Below are 25,626 nucleotides of genomic sequence, written 5' to 3'. Positions count from 1 at the left end.
TACAAAACTTGTGTCGACACAATTTTCAAGGGATAGGGATTTGTTCGTTTCAAAAACAAAATTCAAAAGTAAAAAACTGAGTTGTGTGTGTATCAGAAATATCTCTGTGCCTGATGTGCTCAGTTTCTGTTTAGATGTTAGTGAGACAAATAGATATGATAATTCATTTTCCCAATTATTGATTCATTCATTCACAGAAAGATGCGACCTAGGAAAACAGTGAATTAATTATGAAACAATCAAAACAAAAACACTTTTATCGCTAAAGACATAACACATAAGAAAGCAGAGAATTCTTGTTATTAAGCCATTACTTCTAATCACAGGGAATACAGTGACAATGAAATCTCAGTGGAATCCGGTATGAAGTCATATTAGAGTAAGATATTTATAATATTATAAAAAATCCCTCAAACTTTTTGGGGTTCATATTGTGTTTACACAATATTAGAGTTTTTTATTTTGCTCACGGAAATGGGTATTTCAAGAAACTCAAACTCATGCAATAGAACATTCAAATTAATCTTGAATTTACACACTCAAACTAATGTGAAAATCCAAAAGATAAGGGAAAAACTTAACATTTAACATTTTTTTCTGGAAATATTTGACTCATCCATGTGTTTCATGCTTCTAATGATGCTGAACATTTATAGCTGCTTTTCTGGACCAAGAGTTGACTATACTTTGGTAAAATGAAAATTTTCACTGGACTTTGGAACAAAAAAGACTATAAGTACAACACACAATCATATGAATCGACTAAAACAAATGGCCTACATGTTTTATAACATTCAGTCCAAAATTACTCAATTTTATGTCAGCAATAGAACATTGTTTTACTGATACCATTAGCCACGTATTAACACAGATATTCTAAAAGAGGCTCTCACAATAATTTTGTCATGTTAGGTAGATGCAAAGTTTTCTGTCCTTTTTGTATTGGAATATAAATTCAATGTCTCATGACTACCGAGGTCTCAGTGATAGGGATAGCACTTCTAATTAATTGTCTTATTTGTCTGAGGTTAATTCAGATTTGGAAAACTTCTAGTTATAATTTTTGAGTTATTTCTTGGCAGTTGATACGACTTACAATAAACATCTTCACCTGTCAGAATTGCCTTCAGACCTACATTCCCTTAGTTCCAGTTAAATATAGAAATTTTAGTCCGATAGAGCTCCATTCCTGCAAATCGTTTTCATATTAATACTGTTAATAGGAAAATAATCTATTAAGAAGAACACTTAGAATTTAGGGGTGCCTGACTGGCTCAGTGGGAAGAGCATGCGACTCTTGATCTCGGGGTTGTGAGTTCGAGCTCCACGTTGGGCATAGAGATTGCTTTAAATAAATGAATGAATTTAAAAAAAATGAATAACACTTGGAATTTAAAAATAATTAAATATTAGTTGAAATTAGATAATTATATATTAGAATAATTGATTACTTTTAATATTGCATCTTTGTTACACACCTAACAATACATCGTTAAAATTATTACTTTATACAATCTTATATCTTTTAAAGAAGCTGAGAGAGAAAACAGAACATGTATCTATTTATAGAGTTTGTTTTTATTAACATCTTATTTATCATTTCTAGCTCTCCTAATTCCTTCCTGTGGCTTCTTTCCATCTTGTGTCATTTCCCTACCCTAAAAGCTTTGTTCTCACCTTTTCCCCGTTGTGTTACTATCAGATATGTTACTTTTCTATTTTTGATAGACCCGATAATACAGTTTTATACATCGTTTTTATGTAATTCCTTTTCAAATCAGTCAAGAGAAGAAATATGAAATGATATTGTCTTCTGTAATTACCTGTATACTCACCTTTTCTTGTACCTTTGTGTGCATGTGGTTTTAAGTTACTGTTCATTGTCACCTGCTTTCCACCTGAAGAACTTCCGGTAGTAGTTTTTCAATTCATGTCTGCTAGCAATGAATTCTCTTAGCTTTTGTTCGTCCGGAGACGTCTTTAGCCTTTATTTTTTTAAGTTAGTTTCTTCAAACAAAAAAGATCTCCATTGGCATTTTTTTACTTTCAGCATTTTGAATATGTTCTCCTGCTCTCTTTGGTGTCCATACCTTTCTGGTTAGAAGTCAGCCATACTCTTGTTGGGGTTCATTATACATAATGAGTCATTTTTCTCTTATTACTTAGATTGTTTTCTTCATCTCTGGCTTTCAACGTTGTGGCTATGAAGTGTCTGTTTGTGAATCTCTTTGGGTCTATCATATTTGGAGTTCATTGAGCTTCTAGGATGTTGTAGTTTGAGGTTTTTCAAACACCTTGGGAACTTTTCAGCCATTATTTATTTACATTTTTTATCTATTCCTTTCTCTCTTCTCCTGATACTCCCATTACACATACGGTGGTGAATTTACTAGTACCCCACATTTCTCTAAAACTCTTATCTCTTTGCCCTTTCTTCTGTCCATGCTTCATATTGCATAATCTCCATTGCTGTCTTCAAGTCTATTAATTCTTTCTTTTACCAGCACCAATCTAACACTAACCTCTCCTAGTGAACTTTTCATTTGGGTTATTATACTTCTAAATCCAGAATTTTCACTTGGCTCCTTTTTATAATTTATGTATGTTTATTTATGTTCTCTGTTTGGTAAGACATTGTCATCACACCTTCCTTTAATTCTTTTTTTTTTTTAATTTTTAAAGTTTTATTTACTTATTTTGAGAGACACAGAGACAGTGCAAGCAGGGGTGGGGCAGAGAGAGAGAGAGAGAGAGAGAGGGAACCCCAAGCAGGCTCCACACTGCCAGATGTAGGGCTTGAACCCACAAAACTGCAAGATCATGACCTGAGCTGATAACAACAGCCAAATGCTCAACAGTCTGTGCTACCCAGGTGCCGCTGGTTTTTTTCAAATTTTTTCTAAAGTTTTCCTTTAATTCTTTAAACGTGGTTTCCTTTGTTTTCTTGAACCTATTTACAATCAGTCCTTTGAAATCTTTGTTTTCCAGGTCTACCTGTGGACCCCTCAAAGGCAGTTTCTATTACCAGCCTATTTTCTGTGTATGGATTAAATTTCTCCATTTCTTTGCATGCCTCTTACATTTGTTGTTGTTGAAAATTAGATAATACACTGTAGAAACTCTGGATCTGGTCCCCCTCCTCATCCTCCAGTCCCCGGGAGTTGTGGTAGTTGGTGTTCACTTGGACACCTGTAATTTGTTAAATCACTTGGCTAAAGTCATCGTGCGGTTTATTTCCACAGCAGTGTGTAGTATCTGACGTTGCTGTTCAGATTTGTTTTCTCTCATTTTTAAATTTTGGTCTGGCGACCTATGTTTCGCCCTGAGATATGCCACTTATTGGTCAAAGGTTAGATTTTCACCCTTCACCTATGTGTGTGTGTGTGGTTTGGCACCTGCTATTGTAGTTCAGGGAGTTTACGTTTTGCCTCACATTCAGCCAGTGACTGGTAGTTTGGATGTCTCCTCTCTGAGTTTTTTGTTTGTTTATTTGTTTGTTCTTTTGTTTTTCTGTAGGTGAGAGGATACAGTCTTCCACACTGGCAGGGATGAATGTAACTTATCAGGAATTTCGTTTAAGCTGCTTCTTCTATTGAGGATTCATCCTGGGCTGATGGGTCCGTGTGCAGTTTGGGGAAAGTTTTCAAGTCTGTCGTGTGTGCAACTCTGCCCTCTTCTAAGTGGGTACAGCCTAGTGCATGCACAGACTTCTTGACCCCCAGCATGACTGTGATCCCAGGAGGGCTCCTCTTGGCTACTTCTTTTCTTGCCTCTACAAATATATGACGGTTCTAGTCTTTTTCTTATATCACAGAGCGTCAGCCTTCTCTTAATTACTTTCTACACGATCTCCACTGTTTTTGACAAATTCCTTAAGCATGGAGTTCTCCACTCTACCAGACGAAGTCAGTCCCCTCAGGTAGAGCTTTGGAACTCTTGGTTCTTACGGCCTTTATTCCTGAGCTGGAGTCCCATGCCATTGCACTGAAACTGAGGATGGGGACCTGCTTCCCCTGGAAGGACACTCCTGCTCTAGGAGTGAGTGGTTGCCACCTTCTGGTCTTGTTTTACCTATCCCACAACAGAGCTTTCGTTCTATGAGTGAGTTGGGGGTGGTGGCAGTCAGTGCCCACTTGTTCCCAGCCTGCCACACCTGGTGTGGATCTTCTGGTCTGCGAGTGGAGGCTGGGTAGGGGGAGGGAGAGCTGGTCCTCTTGTCCACACTTTCCTGGAATAAAGCTTCAGCAAAAAACGGGCCAGTTGGGCTGGATAGCATTGCTGGTAGTCTGCCCCTCCTGAGGTAAAACCAGAGCGAGACTGGCAGGTGGCATGAGAAGCAGTTCCAGGGTTTTTGGCCATATCTCGCTGGGGTACGGCATTGGTGATTGAGCTTCTGTAACGAGGAAATTGTGGTGGTAAGTGAGCTGGATGTGGTTCTAGTACCACAGATATGCACTTTAGTACTGAGATTTAGCCCACTTTTTTGAATGAGTGTTTTTCTGTTTGCTATATGCTCTGAGGGTAGTTTCCAGAGACTTTCATGTGTGATTGTTATATAATTTTCATTAGTTACATTGTTATTTTGCTGGCAGACGTCCCACCAAGTGACTCTACTTGTCGCTGGTCAATGGATTTTTGACAGACGTCACAAGGTTGTTCAATGGGTAAAAGATTATCCTTCTAGTAATTGGCCCTAGGGCAACTAAATATTCATGTACAGAAAAAAAGAGAGAGAGAGCTTCTACCATTAACTCACATCATATACAAATACTGACTTGAAATGGATCATAGCTCTAAACATAAAAATATACAATGATAAATCTTTTAGAAGGAAAACTTCGAAGAAAATCACCGTGGTCTAGGACTAGGCAACACTTTCTTAGAAAAGTCCCCAAATCATGAGAAAATGAAATGAAAAATCACAGATTAGGAGACTCTCTTCACAAAGCATAGGCCAGAATAAAGTAAAAAAGTCTTTAAACTCTATAATCCAAAGGCCAGGCACTCAACTCAAAATGGGTAAAATAATGGACAGACGCTTCACAAAATAAGACGTGTGCATGGCCAATAAGCCCACTGTAAGTTGTTCAAATTCATTAGTCATCAGAGAATCTCAGATTAAAACCACAGTGAAATACCACTATTTACACATTAGAATGAACCATCTTAAATAGACAGTGTTTGGGTGGATGTAGGCCATCTTACATGGAATTCTCATATATTACTGGTGCTACAAGGTCTTGGGAAAACTTTTAACACTTTCCTATAAAGTTAAAGACCTATGTTTTGACGTAGCAACATCCTTCCTAGATATTATTACCTGGAGGGATGAAAATACCTATCTCCACAAAAACTTGCCCATGAATTTAATAGTAGCTTTATTTCTAATAGCCAAAACCTGGAAATAATCTCAATGTCCAGTAACAGATGAGTAGGCACACAAAACATGTTTTACCCGTTTAGTGAAACACTACTCAGGGACACATAAATGCGTGCCACAACATGAACGCACCTCAGAAACATTAGTTGGAGACAAAACCAAATTGTCACAAAGGGCTGTATATTGTGTGATTCCATTTAAATGAATTCTAAAGTGGCAAAGCTAATCTATAGTGATAGGAAGCATATCAGTGTGGCCAAAGTGAAGAGATGAATTGCAAAAAAGAATGTGAGGGGACATCTGATGGTGATAAAAATGGGTTTTGGAAAGGGTTATGTTAATGTATATATTTGCCAAAACTCACTGAACTATATACTTAAAAAGGAGGTGTTTTTAATATAAATTATACCTGAATAAATTGACTGAAAAGTGGTAATACGGTATAGCTACTAAGAAGCACAGTATGATTATTACAAACTATTTTGTTATATCGAAATGTGAAGCGTACTTCACTAAATTTTTCGAATGACATTTAACAAAACAAAACAAACGATGCCAAAAATGCACTGGGGACAGCTAGAGCAGAGATGTACTTACCGAAAGCTAAGTAACAGTGATCAGTAAAAACAGAAGTTGAATAAAACCATTCTTCATTTGAGTGTCTCCTGAGCATTTGAGGGAGGAAAGGAGAATAAATGAATTAAAACTGTGTATTATTTGTGCTAGGTTTTTATAAAGGAAATGTCTAGCCTATTTAGAGTTCTACAATTTTGGTTCATGGTTCAACAGTAACTAGCACCTCTGACTTGAGGTTTTGTTTTCATGATGATGATAAATATCTCGAAGCTCATTCTGGTTTTGATTATTATGGTGTTTCTGATTTTGTTTCAAATCCCTATAAGATGCCAAATAATTTTAAATGCTTATTTTTCTGAGGTATATAATTAATATGTTTGCACACACATTTGTGGAATGTAGGAACTAAATGCAGATTTTAACCAGAGGACGTGATTCTTTTGACTCTAGTTATTTATTCAAATGAGTACACATTGAGCAAGCCATCTATTCCTTAATGGTGATTTTTGTTCTGTCCCTTTTCTTATTATAATATCCAGATGTGAAAAAAAAGTGTTTATATTCCTTGTCCTTTCTAGCTTACTTAGAAGAAACAAATCTGACGGGCAAAATAGGTAAAGGGAATTAAGGGAGAAGAAGGAGAGGGGGAAGAGGAGGGAGAAACACATTTGGAAAACGATCATTTATTCTTTCTAAGAGGGAAGAAGGGCAAGCTAACACATATGTGTTGGAACTGACAACACCGTTTTGAAACTGGGACACAAGTGTTCAGACCATTACAGTATTATTTAGCATTGTTATTTAATATGATACATTATTCTTGCCCCTGGAATACATCTCTGACTCTTTAAGCCTGAGTTAGGAGTCATCAGGATATTAGGAAACCCTGTGCATTTCATTATAATTCTGCATTAAAGAGTCTTATCTTTTCACTAGGTTGTGAAGGTGGGAGTAAAGTTTTACTCCTCTCTCCACTTCTATAACTACTACACGGCCTGGAACATTGAACTGATATATATTTCTTCCTGAATTTCTGGGAGAAGAGCCTGTGGAATAAAGCATCCACAGTCCAACAGGAGCACAGTTGGTTAGAGGCTGGTTAGAAGGTTTTCCATTGATGAGATTGAAGAACCAAATGCATCACCATGGAGTTCCCAGCTAATGCCACTGTCAGTTTTCAAGCAAAACCTCTCTCTGTGAGCTCACCATCAATTTTACATGAAGTAATCACAGCAGGTATTTGTGATATTTGTTTTTCACTATAATTGGAAATAGCATGGATACGATGTCTTAATTCATGTAGTAGGGGCAACATAAGGTAGTAGAATGGTAATTTTCTTTTACAATTGTAAGAGCTAGAGTTCATCTGACCATAATAGTAGAGATTACTAAAATAAAAAGATTCTGTCTACAACATTGTATTCCCATAGCTTTGAAGCATATTAATAAATTTTATTAATTATAAATCCCGATTTTCTATACAATGGCTTGATTCCCCAAATACTAATCACAACTGAATCCCAACACCAGTCAACATGGTGGTTGGTATTGCACAATGGTTAAGAGCTTGACCACTGGAATCAGACAGATGTAGTTGCTCAATTAAATGATAGCACTTATTAGCCATGTTACCTCAAAGAAATTGCTTAGTGATTCTGAATCTCAGGCTCTTTATTTGTAAGATGGAACAACAGTAGTACCTATATCTTGGCATCATTGGGTTAGTAGGTTAAATATCCTACTGCAGTCTGTACAGTATTTGGCACAATACCTGGTAGAAAATCCTCCATGAGTTTGGTGTTTATTGTTATTATTTTTAAAATAGTCTAATGCATAATTAATATAAGGGAAAGGGCATAACATATAAACAAAAGCTGAATGAAGTATCATAAAGTAAACATCAGTGCCAAGAAAGGAACACGTGCATCAAGAAAGAGAGAAAAGAATACAGCCCAGGACCCTGTGTTTGTCCTTCCTGATCACAACTTCCTTCCTCCGGTCTAGTTTTAACAACTATCCAGACTTGTATGGAAAATATTTTCTTGCTTTGTTTGAGTTTTACTACCCATGTACGCATTTCTAAATAAAATTCCTGTTATTGACCTTTATGTAATAAAGAATCTCAGAAGTCAACAACAGAACCAAACAAACAAAAAATCTAATTAGAAAATCATCCAAGTACATAAAGAGGCATTTCACTGATGAAGACATCCAGATGGCAAAGGGGCACATGAAGAGATGTTCAACATGGTTAACCATTAGGGGATTGCAAATGAGACCATTACAAGAGATCGTTACACAACTATTGGAACCGTTAACATTTAAGGAAAAAGATGACCACAGCATTTTCTAGTGTGTGGAGAAACTGGGTCTTTCATACATTATAGGAGCAAATATAAAGTGTGGTACAGCCACTTTGGGTGACGGGTTAGCACTTTCTTAGAAAGTAAACGTACACTTTCCATAACACCTATCCATTGCACTACATTTATCCTGGAGAAATGAAAATTTATGTCTACACAAAAAGCTGTATATGACTGTTCAGAGCAGCTTTATCTGCTAGAGCCCCAAACTGGAAATGACCAAGATGTCCTTCAATGTGTGAATGTTTAAATAAACCACAATCCAGGGGCACCTGGGTGGCTCAGTCAGTTGAGCGTTCGACCTCAGCTCTGGTCATGATCTCATGGTTCATGGGTTTGAGCCCCACATCAGGATCTGTGCTGACAGCTCAGAGCCTGGACCCTGCTTCAGATTCTCTCTCCCTCTCTCTCTGCTCCTCCCCTGCTTGTACTCTGTCTCTCTCTGTCTCTGTCTCTCTCAAAAATAAATAAACATTAAAATAATAAATAAATAAACCATAGTCCATTCCAAACAATAGAATACTACTCAGCAATAAAAAGGAGTGAACTACTGATAGACACAACAACTTGGCTGGGTCTTGAGGATATTATGCTGAGTGAAGGATATTATGATTTCTAACGGTTACATACTATTTATGTTGTATTCGCAATGTCAAAATAATCTAGATGATAAATAGATTAGAAGCTGCCAAGGATTAGGAATCATAGAGGGGGATGGGGTGAGTGTGTCTTTAAAGGCATCGTTCAGTTAGTATCTTTGTGTGATTGGTAGTTTTGCTGTTGTAGAAGCGTAAAGGACACAGAGGTGCACACACACATATTATTCAAGTGCCACTTTCTGGGTTTGGTACTGTACATAAGGTTATCGTAACACCACGGAGAGAGCAATCACTGGCAGCTTCCCAGGATTCTCACAGATGCATTTGGACCCAAACAGAAGGTACCAAGTAAGACTGCCCATTGTGACTCACCGTGCAGATTTTCACAATTTCAACTGATGGACGTCCATGAAACAAAAAATAGGGGCGCCTGGGTAGCTCCGGTGGTTAAGCTGCCGACTTCAGCTCAGGTCATGATCTCATGGCTCATGGGTTTGAGCCCCATGTTGGGCTCTGTGCTGACAGCTCAGAGCCTGGAGCTTGCTTCGGATTCTGTGTCTCCCTCACTCTCTGCCCCGCCCCTCTGCTGGCGCTCTCTCTCAAAAATGAATAAAAACATTAAAAAAATGAAAAACTAAATAAATAATAAGAAAGAAAACTGTTCTGGCTTTTGTTTTAACTTTCTTATCTTTCATCTTTAAATCAAATTTCTCTAACTAAAAACAGATATAAAATAATACAATAAAATTAGCTGGAATACCATGGTTGCCATTAGTGGCTATCTGATCTTTGTAAAATCACTCAGCCTCTCGAAGGCTCCCTTTCTCCATCCCTAAAATAGACTAAATGTACCTACTCTAACAGTCTTACTAGAGAAATTGCAATAGAAAAATGTTACCTGTAACAAACACTAAGTATGTGTGTTATTATTGTGTTTCCTTATTTTCTCCTGAATAAAGATTGAGCTGACCCCACATATTCTCTTCTAATAGACCAGTAGAATTTATTTAGGTGTTTAGACTGATGAGCTATTACCCCTGTTTTCATTTATGATTCTTTGAAAATGCCCAATGTGTCTTTGTAATTATTCAAATGGCTCTTGATTCTTCTTAACTGAAGGTATACCACACAGTTATTAGCATTCAAGAAAGTCTGAGCAAATTATGCGTGTCCTTGATTTACATTTGGTATTTCCATCGTTGGTTAACGACTGGAGTTTTACAAATAAACAGACATTAATAGGAAATTCATTAATTAAGGTAATCTTAACAATACTTTTGAAATTATTAAATGCTGGTGGGCTGTATTAAGATTTATTTAGTTCATTTGCAGTCATCGGTGACTGGTATTAAAAGAGAACAGAGTCAGATTTTTTATTTTGCATCTCTTGAAAGTGCAATGCAGTCACATTTAATGCTTTCACGCATTAGCAATTACAGTTGGGGTTAAATTCATAGGCTAGCTCTCCCATTTCCGTGCAATCGCAAACAGTACTATTATTGATAAATGTGGTGATGGCTCTTCTCTGTTTTGTGATATAATTGCTCTCTTGTCTTCACTATAGAGTTCCATCTAGGCTTGGTCATATTTTTCTTTTAATCCAGTATATGTATGGCTAATTTAGGGGGTAGTAATGGAAGAATACCGCACAGGCTTTGGCATGAGACTTATTTTTTCAATATTTATTGACTTTAAGAGAGAGTGGGGGAGGGACAGAGAAGAGGGAGAGAGAGAGAGAATTCCAAGCAGGCTGTGTGCTGACACTGAGCTCGAACTCAGGAACTGTGAGCTCCTGACCTGAGCTAAAACAAGAGTTGGACGCTTAACCAGCTGAGCCCCCCAGGGGCCCTGCATGAGATGTTTTTTCTTTTTTTATTAAAAATGTTTTTTTTTAATGTTTATTTTTGAGAGAGAGACAGAGCGTGAGAGGCGGAGGGGCAGAGAGAGAAGGAGTCACAAAATCTGAAGTGGGCTCCAGGCTCTGAGCTGTCAGCACAGAGCCCGACCCGGGGCTCGGACTCACGGAGTGTAAGATCATGACCTGAGCTGAAGTCGGACGCTTAACCGACTGAGCCACCCAGGCGCCCCTACATGAGATGTTTTGAACGCACCCACTTATTACTAGCTATGAGACCGGGGTAGGTCATTATCTCCATGCCGCGGGTTCTTCAACATTAAAATGGAGACAATAGTAACTTTTTGGAGCTGTTGTAAACATCGAAAAGACAATTCCTATAAAGCACTGGGCAGTAGCTGAAGAAATGGTACCAATGATGATAGTGATTATCGTTATTTCTGACACTATTATTATGTTTATTAGATTCTACGTATCAAAAAGGCAGGAAGGAGCCACATGTACACACAAGAACTGTTTAAAGTGCTCCTGGCCTACTGTCGCTCCATCAGTGTTTTGTTTTTGACGGTTTCTTTTCCCTAGATCAGTGCTGTCAGTCCTAATTTGTAAACTCTTACGGGGATGGAGCCACATCTCTTTATCTTACTCAATAAATCCACATCACTCTGACAAATATTTCTTGATTATGCTGCTGATTCAGCTGTCTTGTTTCCCCTAATCCAGCCGAGGACATTCTGGCACGCCTTCTCTTTTTGCACATACATTAATTCAAAATGAAAGAAAGACCATTGCCGGTTCAGTTGGCTTGGCCCGACACCACCCCTAAGCTTCATTTTTGGATTAACATGGGCACTTTTGCCATTTCATTCTTTCTTTGGCCCCTTCTGCTATGTAGGATTTCAAGATGACGATTCCCTTTGGACTTTTGGCTGAAGGCACCTGTCACTTCCAATTTATTATTTCCTTGATATTTACTCACTGCAGGGCCTTTGTCTCCACGCAAGTGGCTTTGGTAGAGGGTACACATCTCTGTGATAGCAAGACAAATATGATGCCTGATGAGAAACTTAGGAAAATGAAAATACAGGAGGGCTATTTTAGAGTTTCAGAACCTCCCATTGATATGTCTTATCAACACTGCTATTTGAGTTTCTAGCAGGTATAATGCCTATGACGTACCTCCGGGGAACAATATTAGTCATGGAAGGCAGGTTTACTTGCAGATGTTTTATCCAGCATTGTCTCCTGCATCACGTGACCTGACTTAGGATGATATTCATAACCTGGAAAATTTCATACCTTTGAATAAACAAAGGCTGGCATGCCTTGTATGAGGGAATAAACAAGCAATATCTATGAATATAACTGACTCATTATTTTGACTCATGACACTTGGTACTAAATTTTGTTTGTACTTCTCCTTAAAAAAATGTTCAGAACATCCAACACCTTTCTTCCCAAGCAGTTCACCAGTTAGATGCTTACCATCCAGAAGCTACTAGCTTTCATATCACTTAATTCTGCTAAAGATGTAATTGTGAACTATTGGACAAATGATTACAGGCTGTGAAGCCCAAAACAATTGAGAATGTGGCATGTTATAGTTGGGAGAGCAGCGGACTTAGAATCAGGAGTCTGAGCATTTCTGTCTCCTGAATTTGTGACCTTAGTCAATAAGCTTCTCTGGGCCCATGAAATACGTGCTTCCCCCCGGATGACAGAGATCTTGGAAGATCTATAAAAAAATAGTAGATACGGGGGCGCCTGGATGGCTCAGTCGGTTAAGCGTCCGACTTCGGCTCAGGTCACGATCTCACGGTCTGTGAGTTCAAGCCCCACGTCGGGCTCTGTGCGGACAGCTCAGAGCCTGGAGCCTGTTTCAGATTCTGTGTCTCCCTCTCTCTCTGACCCTCCCCTGTTCATGCTCTGTCTCTCTCTGTCTCAAAAATAAATAAAGTTTAAAAAAAATAAAAAAATAGTAGATACGAAAGTATTTAATGTACACAGCAAATTTGTTCTTTTGTGATCTATTATTGCGTGAAAGATTTCATTGTTTTTATTTTTTTTCTTTGCAATTATGGCCTCTGACCTCTACCAGGCATTCCTTGTGCTTTACTTTTAAGAGCAAGTATTCAGTAATCCATTCATCGCCTGTTTTTGAGCACTTTCTGGTAGTAGGTGCTGTGGATACAGCAAAATCGAACCAGCAGGGCCAAAACTAAGCACAGAAAGGACGCTTTAGCAGGTGACGGCATCTGGATGTTAAGTTTCAGCGTGTTACAGTTTCATTAGTTTCAGTATTAGGTCATTAATTCATTAATTTAGGGCTACAATAGGAAAAACTACAAACAATTGTAATGCAAAAAAGATAAAGCTTATCTTAAAAGAATAATTAGTTTGAAATAAAAACAGTAACATGTGGGGCGACTGGGTGGCTCAGTTGGTTAAGCCTCTGACTCTTGATTTTGGCTCAGGTCATGATCTCAGGGTTCATGAGTTCAAGCCCTGGGTCAGGCTCTGTGTGGACATTGGGGAGCCTGCTTGGGGTTCTCGCTCTCTCTGCCCCTCTCCTCCCCACAACTCTCAAAAAAAAAAAGTTTAAACATAGTAACATGAAGTTTACACTGAGAAAAATGAAATGTATTTTTTAAGTATTTTTTAATGTTTATTTATTTTTGAGAGAGACAGAGTGCCAGTGGGTTAGGGGCAGATGAGAGGGAGACACAGAATCCGAAGCAGATCCAGACTCTGAGCTGTCAGCACAGAGCCTGATGTGGGGCTCGAACCCACGAGCTGTGAGATCATGACCTGAGCCGAAGTTGGACGCTCAACCGACTGGGCCACCCAGGCACCCCCAAAAATGAATACTTTAAAAGCTATTTTCTACATTGTGCAAGCAACCAAACACACAAACCCATGTGGCTATAAATTGAAATATTTAGTTCATCAGCCTGATGGTCATAGCGAACATGTCAAGGGATCTGAAAACGATAGCATTTGTCACATCTACCATGTCTTGAAGAAGCTGGGTATCTGGAAGGTTATGGAACAAGTATCACTGAAGATGAAAGGACTTTGCACTTTTATCAACTCACGTGGGTTTCCTTGAGAAGACATACAAATCAAGGTTTGCGATGAACGGCTTGCCCCTCCACACTTCGATGAGCATGAACAATATGGTCCTATGGGCAGAGAGTGGTCAGTAGGACTGGACGTCTCTCACCCTGACATCCCATCATCAGCACACACTAGTTGAGCTGAGTTATTTTTTACCTCTTTTCCTTGGGAGAAGAGCTGCTGATGTGGCTTGAACCCTCCGTCCTGTGCGTCTCAGCCTTGTTGTCCTGCGGATCATATGGAAAATCAAGGCAGAGACACAGCTGCTCACTGGACAAGGTCTCCTTACTTTTGAAATCTGTAAGGAGATTTTAACTTTTTCTGCCTAAGTATCGCTTTCAACAGAAACTTTACAGCAGGCTTTTTGTGGATGTTGAGTGAGTGAATCTAGAGATGACTTCCGTCACCTAGAACTTTCTAGTTCTGGAAACGGTGCTGGAGTCCAGAGGTAGTGCTGAGTGTGTGCAGTTCACGAGGAGCGAGGTCTTACTCAGTTACCCGGCCGGCTCTGGCTCTCTGTTTTTCTTTCTTTCTTTTTTTTTTTTTTTTAATTTTTTTTAACGTTTTATTTATTTTTGAGACAGAGAGAGACAGAGCATGAACGGGGGAGGGGCAGAGACAGAGGGAGACACAGAATCGGAAGCAGGCTCCAGGCTCTGAGCCATCAGCCCAGAGCCCGACGCGGGGCTCGAACTCACGGACCGTGAGATCGTGACCTGAGCTGAAGTCGGACGCTCAACCGACTGAGCCACCCAGGCACCCCACTGGCTCTCTGTTCCATTTTCTGTAACATATCTCTTAGATGCCTTTGCCTCTTTGAGTATTTATTGAGCAGCTCGGTGCTGAGGGTATAGGAGTGGCTGGAATTCTTTAAGTCATCAGAATGCTTTCAAAGGCACTGATACATAATTTTCCATTATTCTATGAAATATATTTCATACAGGTGGGGAATCTCACTCTTTCCAACATACAACATGCTTATTTCTCCCGTTGTGATTTTTTTTTCCTTGTAGAATCTTCTTTATCTGGCACACCTCCTCCATCCACCTGAATATGTAAATACCATCTGTACCTCAGGGACAGAGCTCAAATCTCACCCACTCCATAAATCTCTCCCATTTTCACTATTCCAATCCATGAAGCTCAATTCAATGTATCATCTTACTGTTCAGTTCCCCTTTGTTAAAGTGTGTTAGTTTTCTTTCCAGTTACAATGTAAACGCCTTTAGTTTATAAATTATATGCTGTATCTCTTTTGCTGATCCTCAGAACTTACCTAAGAGTTAACTGCACAAGAGATATCTAATAAACACCAATTCTAATTGCTTAATCAGTTTTTAGCTTTCAGCACCCCAAATGCTCCAACAGATGAATCAGGTGTTGTTTCCCCAAATAACTCAATTCATGGACTGCTGACTCTTAACTAGATCCAGTATATTTCCTCTTGGTTCTGAAGTTAAAAAAGCAACAGTTGAGTATTCTTCTTATGTTTACCTCACAAGGACATTCAGTAACTAACCAGATAGTCCCCATTAGCTGTTGCAAACAAGTAACAGTTTAACAGTGTTGCACTGGAAGGACCATGACCTGGTAATTTTGCCCAATGAGAAATTGTTTCCAACTTGAGCTCCAATGAGAAATTTGACCTTTCAGTAAATTTTTACTTTTAAGTAAAAGCCTGCTCGGAAAATGTTGTAGAGAATTGCACAAAAAAGGAAGAAAAGTCCTTACAAAGTTAACAAGCAAAACAGGGAGCCAGAATTTTTGAATAACATATTGAAAGCATCAAAAAGGCATTTAAAGTCTAAAATTTGAAAACTGGTGCAACGTGAGACTAATTGAGAGTTAGGTTTCTCAGAGGGGTGCCTGGGTGGTTCAGTCAGTTAAGCGTCCGACTTCGGCTCCGGTCATGATCTCACGGTTCATGAGTTCGAGCCCGGTGTCAGGCTCTGTGCTGACAGCTCAGAGCCTGGAGCCTGCTTCGGATTCTGTGTCTCCCTCTCTCTCTGCCCCTCTCCCGCTCGTGCTCTGTCTCTCTCACTCTCAAAAATAAAATAAACATTAAAAAAAAAGAGGTGAAAGGTACCCTGAAGAGACCAACACAGGACAGAGGGCTTTGGGGGCAACTCTGTCCTTTTCTAATTTTTTTTAAAGTTTATTTATTTATCTGAGAGAGAGAGAGAGCACACAAACAGGGGAGGGAGAAAGGGACTCTCAAGCAGGCTGCATGCTGGCAATGTAGAGCCTGATGTAGGACTCGAACCCACCAACCATGAGATCATGACCTGAGCCAAGATCAAGAGTTGGACATTTATCCACCTGAGCCACCCAGGCTCTCTCTGTCCATTTTTAAAGTGAAGGACTCTCCATGCTGTCCCCATCCTGAGACATGGTATGTATACCCATTTCCACCTGGACAAACTCTTCTGTGAAGCCTCTGGCACCCAGAGTGAGTAAATTCAGGTACCAGGTGTCCTCAGAGGATGTCGTGTTAATAAGTGTTATTCAGCAAGCAGTAACTACAATTGTACCACTTTCACCGTAGATTATAAGTCACAGTTTATTAGTTCATAAAATAACTTATTCATTTATTTATTAATGCACTTATATCTAGCTTTCGATAAAAAATTAATATGTGACGGCTAGGTCAAGAAAACTGTTCTTTAGTTTTGACTGTGCTACAAACCAGTGCCTTTGGGCAATTCAGTCAGTCTTTCTGGGGCTCTTCAGTTTCCACATCCGAAAATAAAGGGATGAAGTGAAATGATCTATGACATCTCTTCTTGCATATTTCTATACAATGCTCTGATTTCTTTAATATGCTTAGCAGGAATCACCAGAAAGGGCTTGTTGTGAATAAAGTATCAGATGAAGAAGGAGGCTATATAAATGCAAAGTAATAATAATATAAATGCAAAACAATAATTATCCCTGAGATCTGCACTTTACTACCAGTGGTGTCATTGGTAGAAGGTGATTCATAGAAGCACAGCCGCCCTGATTAAGGCAATAATGAGAGAGACTTAGAGGGAGCAGAGCTAAGTAAACACAGCATGAATAAGCAATCACTAAGTGGTGGCAAGCTCTTTAAAAGTCAAAGCTGCAAGGAAAGAATGAATTTATGGTATCCAAGCATGGGGCCCATGATGGGATACAACGAATAGAAATTTGTAAGGAAATGCAGCCTAACCATGATCAAATCTCCACAGTAACATAAAGTCCTGTGTTTTGGAGAGCTCAGAACTTTATACATGGCTTCAGAGAGTGAGACCATTGGAAAACTTGCAAGATTCCACAACGAACTTAACTTCAAATAGAACAATCCTTGTTAATCTGCTTCCTTACCTCCATCAGGGCCTTGGCAGATCCCTAAGGAGGGACCAAAGCTGTTAACCTGGCTGCCTGCAGACTCTACTTGATGCTAACGGTCTCCGACCAAGATGCTTTCTCTCTAGTGTTCTCAGGGACCGGGCTCTCCCTGCTCAGTCCTACGAAACACAGCTTGAGACTTCAACTTCCATAAATGTGTGGCAGTGGGCTCATTGTAGGTGGGGGTGCGGATGGAGAGGGGTGGAGGAATAGAAGGGAATGAACACATTAATTCCTCTGTGGCTTGCCCTGTAATAAAATGCAAGTTCACAAACCACCGTGCAGATGGAAATATTCTCCTCGGGCTTTACGGATGGTGACCACCACACCCTGTTCTCTAGACTTGGATAACCTGGTTGAACAACTGCAGCTCAAGACATTTACCTGATGATCTTTTCGAGAACTTCCCTTATAGTAGGGACTTTAACCTGTTATAGAGTTTTGTATGTGCTATTTATTCTTGTCACATCTTTGTTTTATTCATTTAAAAAAAAATTTGTAGACAATGTCATCAAAGGCAATTTAGTCAAGTCCTTAAGTCTTTGTCTCACATATGCCAATAATAATTAATTCAGTCAAGTCAGAAAAAAAAAATTAAATGAACTTCAGTTAAATTACCAGTTGGCACGATTGTATTTTTTAAAAAAGGTTGGTGGGGATTTTTACTTTAGTTAATTGTTTTGGCATACTGTAAGAGTCATACACAGATTTTAATTCAGTTATTGCATTTCATATTTAAAGTACATAATTACAATAAATATTAGTTTCTAGTTTGATATTCATATTTCTTTATATTCTTGTATATATCTTTTGGGAGATTAGCCACAAGAAGGATTGGTTTCTTTTTAAAAATAATTTATTGTAAGATCAAACAAAAATGCAGAAAACCACGCAAATCAAATGTGTGGTGAAACAAGCAAGTGAAGAAACATAACTTTGCAGTCACTCTAGAAGCACCTTTCCTGTGACCCACTTCTAATTTTAATCCCCCTCTTTCCCACACATAACCAGTATCCTGATTTTTATAGTAACTGCTTTCTTGTGTGTATTTGATTCACGCATACCTTCCTAGATGCCATGTTTTAAACCTGCCATTTTGAAATTTCAATGTAATGTGTGCTTTAGGTAACCATCTGGTTCTTTGCTTAGAGGATATGGCATCTGTAAAGCTTTCCATGGCCTCTGGATTTTGCAGGTTACATATTCATGGTACAGTCCTTGTAAGAAAATGTACCAGAACGATACGATCTCTCTTTCTCCCCCTCTCCTCTGCTTTCTCTTTCTCTGAGGAGAGATTACATCAGCACACAAGGAGAGGGGTGCGGTCATTAACTCAAGAGGAGAGACCTCACGGGATACTAACTCTGCCGGCACCTTGATCTTGGACCTCAAGTCTCCTGAACTGTGAGAAAATAAATTTATTTTGCTTAAACCCCCCCAACTGTGGCATTTTGCTATGGCAGCCCAACCAGGGTGGACCAAGACCGTGAATATTGAATAACCACCTTTCTAAAAACCAACTATTGCCATAAATGGCCAGATTCAAGCTATCCACATGACTTTGAGAATAGAGTTGCTAAGGGACCTGCACAAGTGGTTCATGAGCTACATCATGTGTGTATATCATCATTACACGCAAACTCTTTCCCTTGGAACCTTTGTTTCTCTTAATCTACAACTAGCTGTAGGTTTCACATTTACCCCTAACCTTCGTGTCTCTGATTCCTTAGTGGTTGTGACTGTGCTCACCCACGCATTGATTTCTCAGGAAGAAGTCTCTGCAACAATGGTTCCTGAATTCTGGCAATAGGATACCATTGTTCTGTGATTTGCTGGGTATGACCCCCTGCACTCATGTTTTTGTCTACTTCCCTGCAACCCCCAAGAATCTAGAATATGCTACTCCTCTTTTCTTGTGGCATAAAGTGATATCAATGAAAATTTTGATGACAAACTCATGTCAAGTCACATGCCCTTGATTTCAGGATATTTTTCTCTTATTCTTTACTTTAAAAAAAAATAGTAGGATAGATTTAATTTTTATTTTCTGGCCAGATCAAGTATTCTCAGACATGGGGTACATTCTTTCAATGTATAGTTTCTTTTCTATTTCAAGATATTTTTATGATAGCCCCTAGTATTTATTTTCTTTAACTTCTTTCTTCAGACTTCTGTTTTTTTTGTGTTGAATTATTCTTGTCTTCCATCAGTATTCTTATTTTTCTTTCAAACAATTTTATCAGTTTCTTTGTATGTATGTATGTATTTAATGTTTATTTATCTGAGAGAGACATACAGCATAAGTTGGAGAGGGGCGGGGGGGGGGGAGGCGGGCAGAAGATCCGAAGCAGGCTCCAGGCTCTGAGCTGTCAGCACAGAGCCCAATGTGGTGCTCAAACTCACGGACTGTGGGATCATGACCTGAGCCAAAGTCGGATGCTTAACTGACTGAGCCACCCAGGTGCCCTCCCAATTTTTTTTAATGTTCATTTATTTTGGGGGAGAGAGAGACAGAGTGAGAGTGGGGGAGGGGCAGAGAGGGAGACCCAGAATCCCAAGCAGGCTCCAGGCTCTCATCTGTCAGCACAGAGCCCGACGCTGGGCTCGAACCCACAAACTGTGAGATCATGACCTGCACCGAAGTCAGATGCTTAACTGACTGAGCCACCCAGGGGCCCCTCGCCTTCTTTGCTTTTCAAACATGTTTTTGTTTTAATTTGTATGCTTTCTGATGTCTTCACTCCTGTGTTCCTTCTATTTTATTCTCTCCACCTGAAGTGATCTGTCTTTCCCTTTGTATCTAATTATTTCCTGTGCTCTGCCGTGTCTTCAGTTTGTACATTTTAATTGGCTCATTTTGAAATAATAGTTACATATCCAGTGTCATTTTTGAGTGTGTTTGTCTGGGGTCTGGGTGTGCTTCTTGTAGGAATACCTTCTTGTCTTGTTTCCTTTGTGTTTATAATAACAGGTGTGGGATTTAACCTTACACATTTGTATTGTTCTTTCTCGTGTGATATTACTTTTGCTGAACTTTAGAAGGAGATGTGTTTCAGGGAAGTTTTTCTTATTTTTTAATGTACTTGTTTATTTTTGAGAGAGAGAGAGAGAGTGGGAGAGAGAGCGCACATGTGCAAGCAGGGAAGGGGCAGGGAGAGAGACAGAGAGAGAGAGAGGGAGAGAGAATCCCAAGCAGGTTTTGTGCTGTTAGTGCAGAGCCCGACCTGGGCCTTGACCTCATGAACTGTGAGATCATGAACTGAGCCGAAATCAAGAACCAAACGCTTAAATGAATGCCCCCCCCCACAGGGCGCCACCCCCCCCAATCCTAGGCAAGCTTTTCTAACTTCACAGAACTTCTGTTGTTCCATACAGTGCTTAGAAATAGAGGGACTTTCTTTGTGAGAATCCTGAGCTCTGCTTCACTTCCATCTCCCCCCTTTTTTCCCCCAGAACTTTCTCTTTCTTCCTTCTCCACTAGTGTGAGCTTGCTCAATTTTAAATCCACTTCCAGTAGGTTTTCATCAGTATTAGATCCTATCCTGGAAAGGAAGGGGTTCAAGGGCAACAATGAAGCTAACATCTTATTCCCTTCTTACAGTGGGCCCATCCCACCTGCTGTTGGGTGGGGGAGGGTTCCTCCCTTTGCAGTTGGCTTTCTCAGATCGACCTGATGTGTTTTCTAGCAAATACTCATTGCTGCTGTCAGATTCTTGTATTTCAGGTCCATCAGCCTGCTTGCTTGGTTTCCCGTTTTTTCCCATATGGATGCTAATAACATTCCAGTCATGTAGCTGAGAAGATGTTGTGTGGCACCCTCCCTAGAGTTTTGATTTTGCCATTCAGGTTCTGTGTCCATTTTTTATGTGGAGATTTGGAAAGAGTCAAAAATGACGCTGCTACCATTACCGCCTTCCCACAACTTGTCAGTATTGGCTCCTTAGCCTACAATTCTTCAGATGCTTGTTGTTCTAGTACTAGGCCATCTCTAGGCATTTGGTTATGAATCCTAAGATGAGCTGATCTATTTTCCCACAACTACAGAGCATGGTGTTCAATTAGGTGGGAAGTCCTGACAGCAAGTTAAAAGGAACATTGACCTTGCAGCACTTGGGACAGCAGACAGAACATGGCTTAAGCTGGGGAAAACGTTTCTCAAGGGCCGATTAATAGGCATTGAAATCTGACTTGTGCTTTAAAGAAATTGTTGCAAAAAATAGTCAGACATATGCACACACATGTTGACAATTTTCAGTACAGTTCAGGATAAATAAATATTAATAGATCAATGGATGCATTCTAGAAGAACCTATATGTCTGTTAGTAGGAGATAAGTGAAAACATGTTATGCAATCACTGAAAATAATGATGTCCAGCTATACTCAATATTTAAGGGAAAGAGCTCTATAATTAACCATTTCCAGAATATTATTATTTTTTCAATTTGTTTTAACTCTCTATAGCATTCAGGATCATTTTTATATTTTTATTTTTATTTTTTATTTTTTTAAATGTACATCCAAATTAGTTAGTATATAGCGCAACAGTGATTTCAGGAGTAGAGTCCTTAGTGCCCCTTACCCATTCAGGCCATCCCCCCTCCCACAACCCCTCCAGTAACCTTGTTCTCCATATTTATGAGTCTCTTCTGTTTGGTCCCTCTCCCTGTTTTTACATTATTTTTGTTTCCTTTCCCTCATGTTCATCTGTTTTGTCTCTTAAAGTCCTCCCATGAGTGAAGTCATATGATTTTTTTCTTTCTCTGGCCATTCCCAGAATTATTAAACCAAAATGATGTTTACACAGTCATTGTGTAGATATGCACACATACACATATATAGAGAAAGACTTAGGTGATATAATTTTCGTTGGTTAAAGATTGTTTTGAGAATATTTTTTGCATGGCTCTCTTTTTCCCCATGAGAATGCATTACTTTTATATCCAAGAGAAAGAGGTGGAGACACAAAGAGTGGACATGCATTGGCATTCAACAGATCTAGTATCAAGTACAGTCATCACCATTATTTATGGATTCTGCATTTGCAAATTTGCCGATATGCTAAAATGTTTTTGTAACCCCCAAATCAAAACTCAAAGTCCTTTCCCAGTCACTCACAGACACCTGCAGAGCAGTGAAAAATTTGAGTTGCCCAAAGAGCATGTTCCTAGCTGATGTGTGAACAAGTTGACAATTTGCCTACTTGTGTCTGCTTTTACAGTGGAAACAAGCAAATACAAGTGTGATGTATTTAGTGCCATGTTTTTATCATTTTTTTGCTTTTTTCTTGCTAACTTCTCAGTTTGGCCTTGAGCATAGTGCTGAAGTGGGGTCTCACATTCCTAAGTGCAAGAAGGCTGTTGTGTGTCTTCCGGAGAAAATACATGTGCTGGATAACTTTCATTCCAGCATGAATACGTATTTTCCAGGAATTCATTGTGAAGAAAACAATAATATATATTAAATAAGTTGTCTTTAAACAGAAACACACATAAAACAAAGTAATGATCAGTCAATAGTGTGACCAGAGGATTGCAAGCATCTAAACCCTAGGAGCAAGAGGTCCACATTTGCTAATTAAGTGGTCACAGTCACTTTAGAGAACACAACTACTATGAATAGTGGGAATCAATTATATGGACTTGTCAAGTGCTAGTTATTTAGCCTTCCTGGGACTGCATCTACACGTGCAAAAAGAGGTACTTCTTCTTGGGATTTCTGGGTATTAAATATCATTATGTATGGAGAGCCCATGTTGTATGGTTAACACTGAGCCCATGTGAGACTTCACTCACTCCCTTCTCGAACTCCCTCACACCATCACTGCTACTGATGATTTTTAACTCTGCATACTCGTACTATAAACAATTGTGACCAAGAACGTACTTTATCTTTGTTGGAACATCTGAAGCCTCTCACATTTACAGAACTTCCCATGGTGGATCATGGGAATGTGTGGGAGTGTAGCATGTGTAATGTAAAAGTCATAGGAATCATTTATTTTTAATTCAATAAAGTTTTTTTACATGTTTGACATAGGAAAGTATTACTGAATGCTATCTCTTAAGGAGAACATGGCCAATGATATTTGTTTCTGCTTAAAATTCTGTTTTGTTTTTTTTTTTTGGCTTTGAATTTGCCAAGAATGACTTGCTTCTCTGTGGGCAGTTCTGAACCCTCACTTTCAATGTGACCAGTTCTGGCTGATGAGTAGCAGATGTGTCTGAGTGCAGATAAGGAAATAATAATGACTCAACTCCTAAAAATCCCTAAAGATGAGACTAGAACTAAAGCTAAAATAAAGAGCAATTTCCTACCTACCATTCCTTTGAGAACCTATTTGTTAGAGACCAGCCTGTGGCTGAACTGGTAGCAGCTGTATTTAGGAATTCTAAAGTCAGTGGGATTTGGGATGAATGATTCTGGGGATAGTTTAGTGAGCATAAAAGAAATATGACCACGTAGAATCCCAACCAGTTTATAATTTTTTAGTGCCTTACAAATTATTTCAAAAAATTCATCTTCCATAAGGTGACTTTGGTCAGTGGGTCAAATGGCCAAAAATATATGATATTGTCTTCCAGATTTGGAGTTTTTCGAAATTACTGTGTATTAAGGTGTATCTTAGAGAAAAACAGGGATTAGGAACTTTAGCTATGGCCTACGGCAGAGCATATACACAGTACATTTTAACTTAGTACCAACATATAGTGCTGGTGATGATAAAGATTCCTTTATGCATTTATAACTTGCCAGGTATTAAGTAGATCATATGTTGAAACAAATGCCTCACTTCCTTCACCTTCCTTGGAATGTAATCATATGAGAAGAAAAACATATTCTGTAGGAATTTTGTTGTCATAAACTCTGAAACGAATTTGTTCTATTTTTGATCTTTTAACCTCTGTTGAAATAGCTAATTTAAAAAAATTTTTTTTTAACGTTTGCTTATTTTTGAGACAGAGAGAGACAGAGCATGAACGGGGGAGGGGCAGAGAGAGGGGGAGACACAGAACCGGAAGCAGGCTCCAGGCTCTGAGCCATCAGCCCAGAGCCCGACGCGGGGCTCGAACTCACGGACCGCGAGATCGTGACCTGAGCTGAAGTCGGACGCTTAACCGACTGAGCCACCCAGGCGCCCCGGAAATAACTAATTTAGGTAGATTCTCCAAATGAAGAGAATAAGAGTTTAAATTTGAATATAAGGAAAGAGAATGGTTTGGTGAATGTGAAATGATGCGGTGATCGACGGTGAACAAAGGGTCGTGATATGTGACATATATGCATGTGCAGAAATATACATGTTCAGGATGAAGGAGAAGACAGACTTCTCGAGTTCTGGGGACAGGTGAGATGGGAATTATGGAGGTGATCAAAGGTATGATACAGCCAAATGCATCATGAAACTGTAAAGTTGAATCTAGAACAGAAGTATCTCACAATTACAAGTTACATTAAAACAAAAGTTAAATAGAATGCATATTCTAGGAATCCTTACTGCTTTTTACAGTGGTACCAACTATGCCGTTTGGAATTCTGGTCAGAGTCACAATAGAATATTGGATTTTCTTTGTTTTAAGATGAAAGATAGTTGAAATTGCTATTGGATTGTTGTCCTGCTGGCTATTCTAGGGTAATGTATCAAGTCACTGAGGACATTATTTTGTACAGCTTATATAAGAATAATTTTTTATTGGATTTCAGTGAGACCATCAGTTTTCAGTTGCCAGTAAAGAAATACTTTCAAAGTTATTGGTGCATGTACCCTTTCACTGGATGCATACGCTCCTAGCAAAATCTGGGGAGACAGGATATTTAACTATGGCCAGACAGAACAAGAACACAGTACATTCTTAATTTTAGGAGCATTTTCTTCCCTTATCACTCAGAAGGATTTTTAATATATCTATTTTGTTTTAAACTCAGTATCAATCACAGTAAAAATCATATAAAAGAAATAGAAGATTGTCATTATCCCAAAAGTTTATTACAACTGAGTGTTACAACACTTAAGGCTATCAGATTTCAGTACATTCAACTAAGCAAGGTCACCTTGACCCTGTAATTTTAGTGAAATTACATTTAGTGCCCATCTAAGATTTAATACCATTCTCCAACACTTTTTTTTCTCCCCCCCCCCCAGCTCTTTATAAATCTCTTGATATTCTTGGTTCACCTGTAACTTCAGCCTTATTTTTCCAGTTTCTGCAGAATTCTCATTACTTAATTTACAACATGCTATGCTAGGTTCGCCTGCCCTGGTGTGGCCCATCATTGGAATATGGCTCTTTTCATTACTGATTCACTCTCTCCCTACATTATCATTCACAGAAGAGGGTGTTCTTGGGTTTAAGGCAATCCAGTGATA

The sequence above is a fragment of the Panthera uncia genome, chromosome D1, assembly GCF_023721935.1.
Source record: "Panthera uncia isolate 11264 chromosome D1, Puncia_PCG_1.0, whole genome shotgun sequence".
Taxonomy (NCBI): Eukaryota; Metazoa; Chordata; class Mammalia; order Carnivora; family Felidae; genus Panthera; species Panthera uncia.
This window is presented reverse-complemented; position numbering follows the sequence as displayed.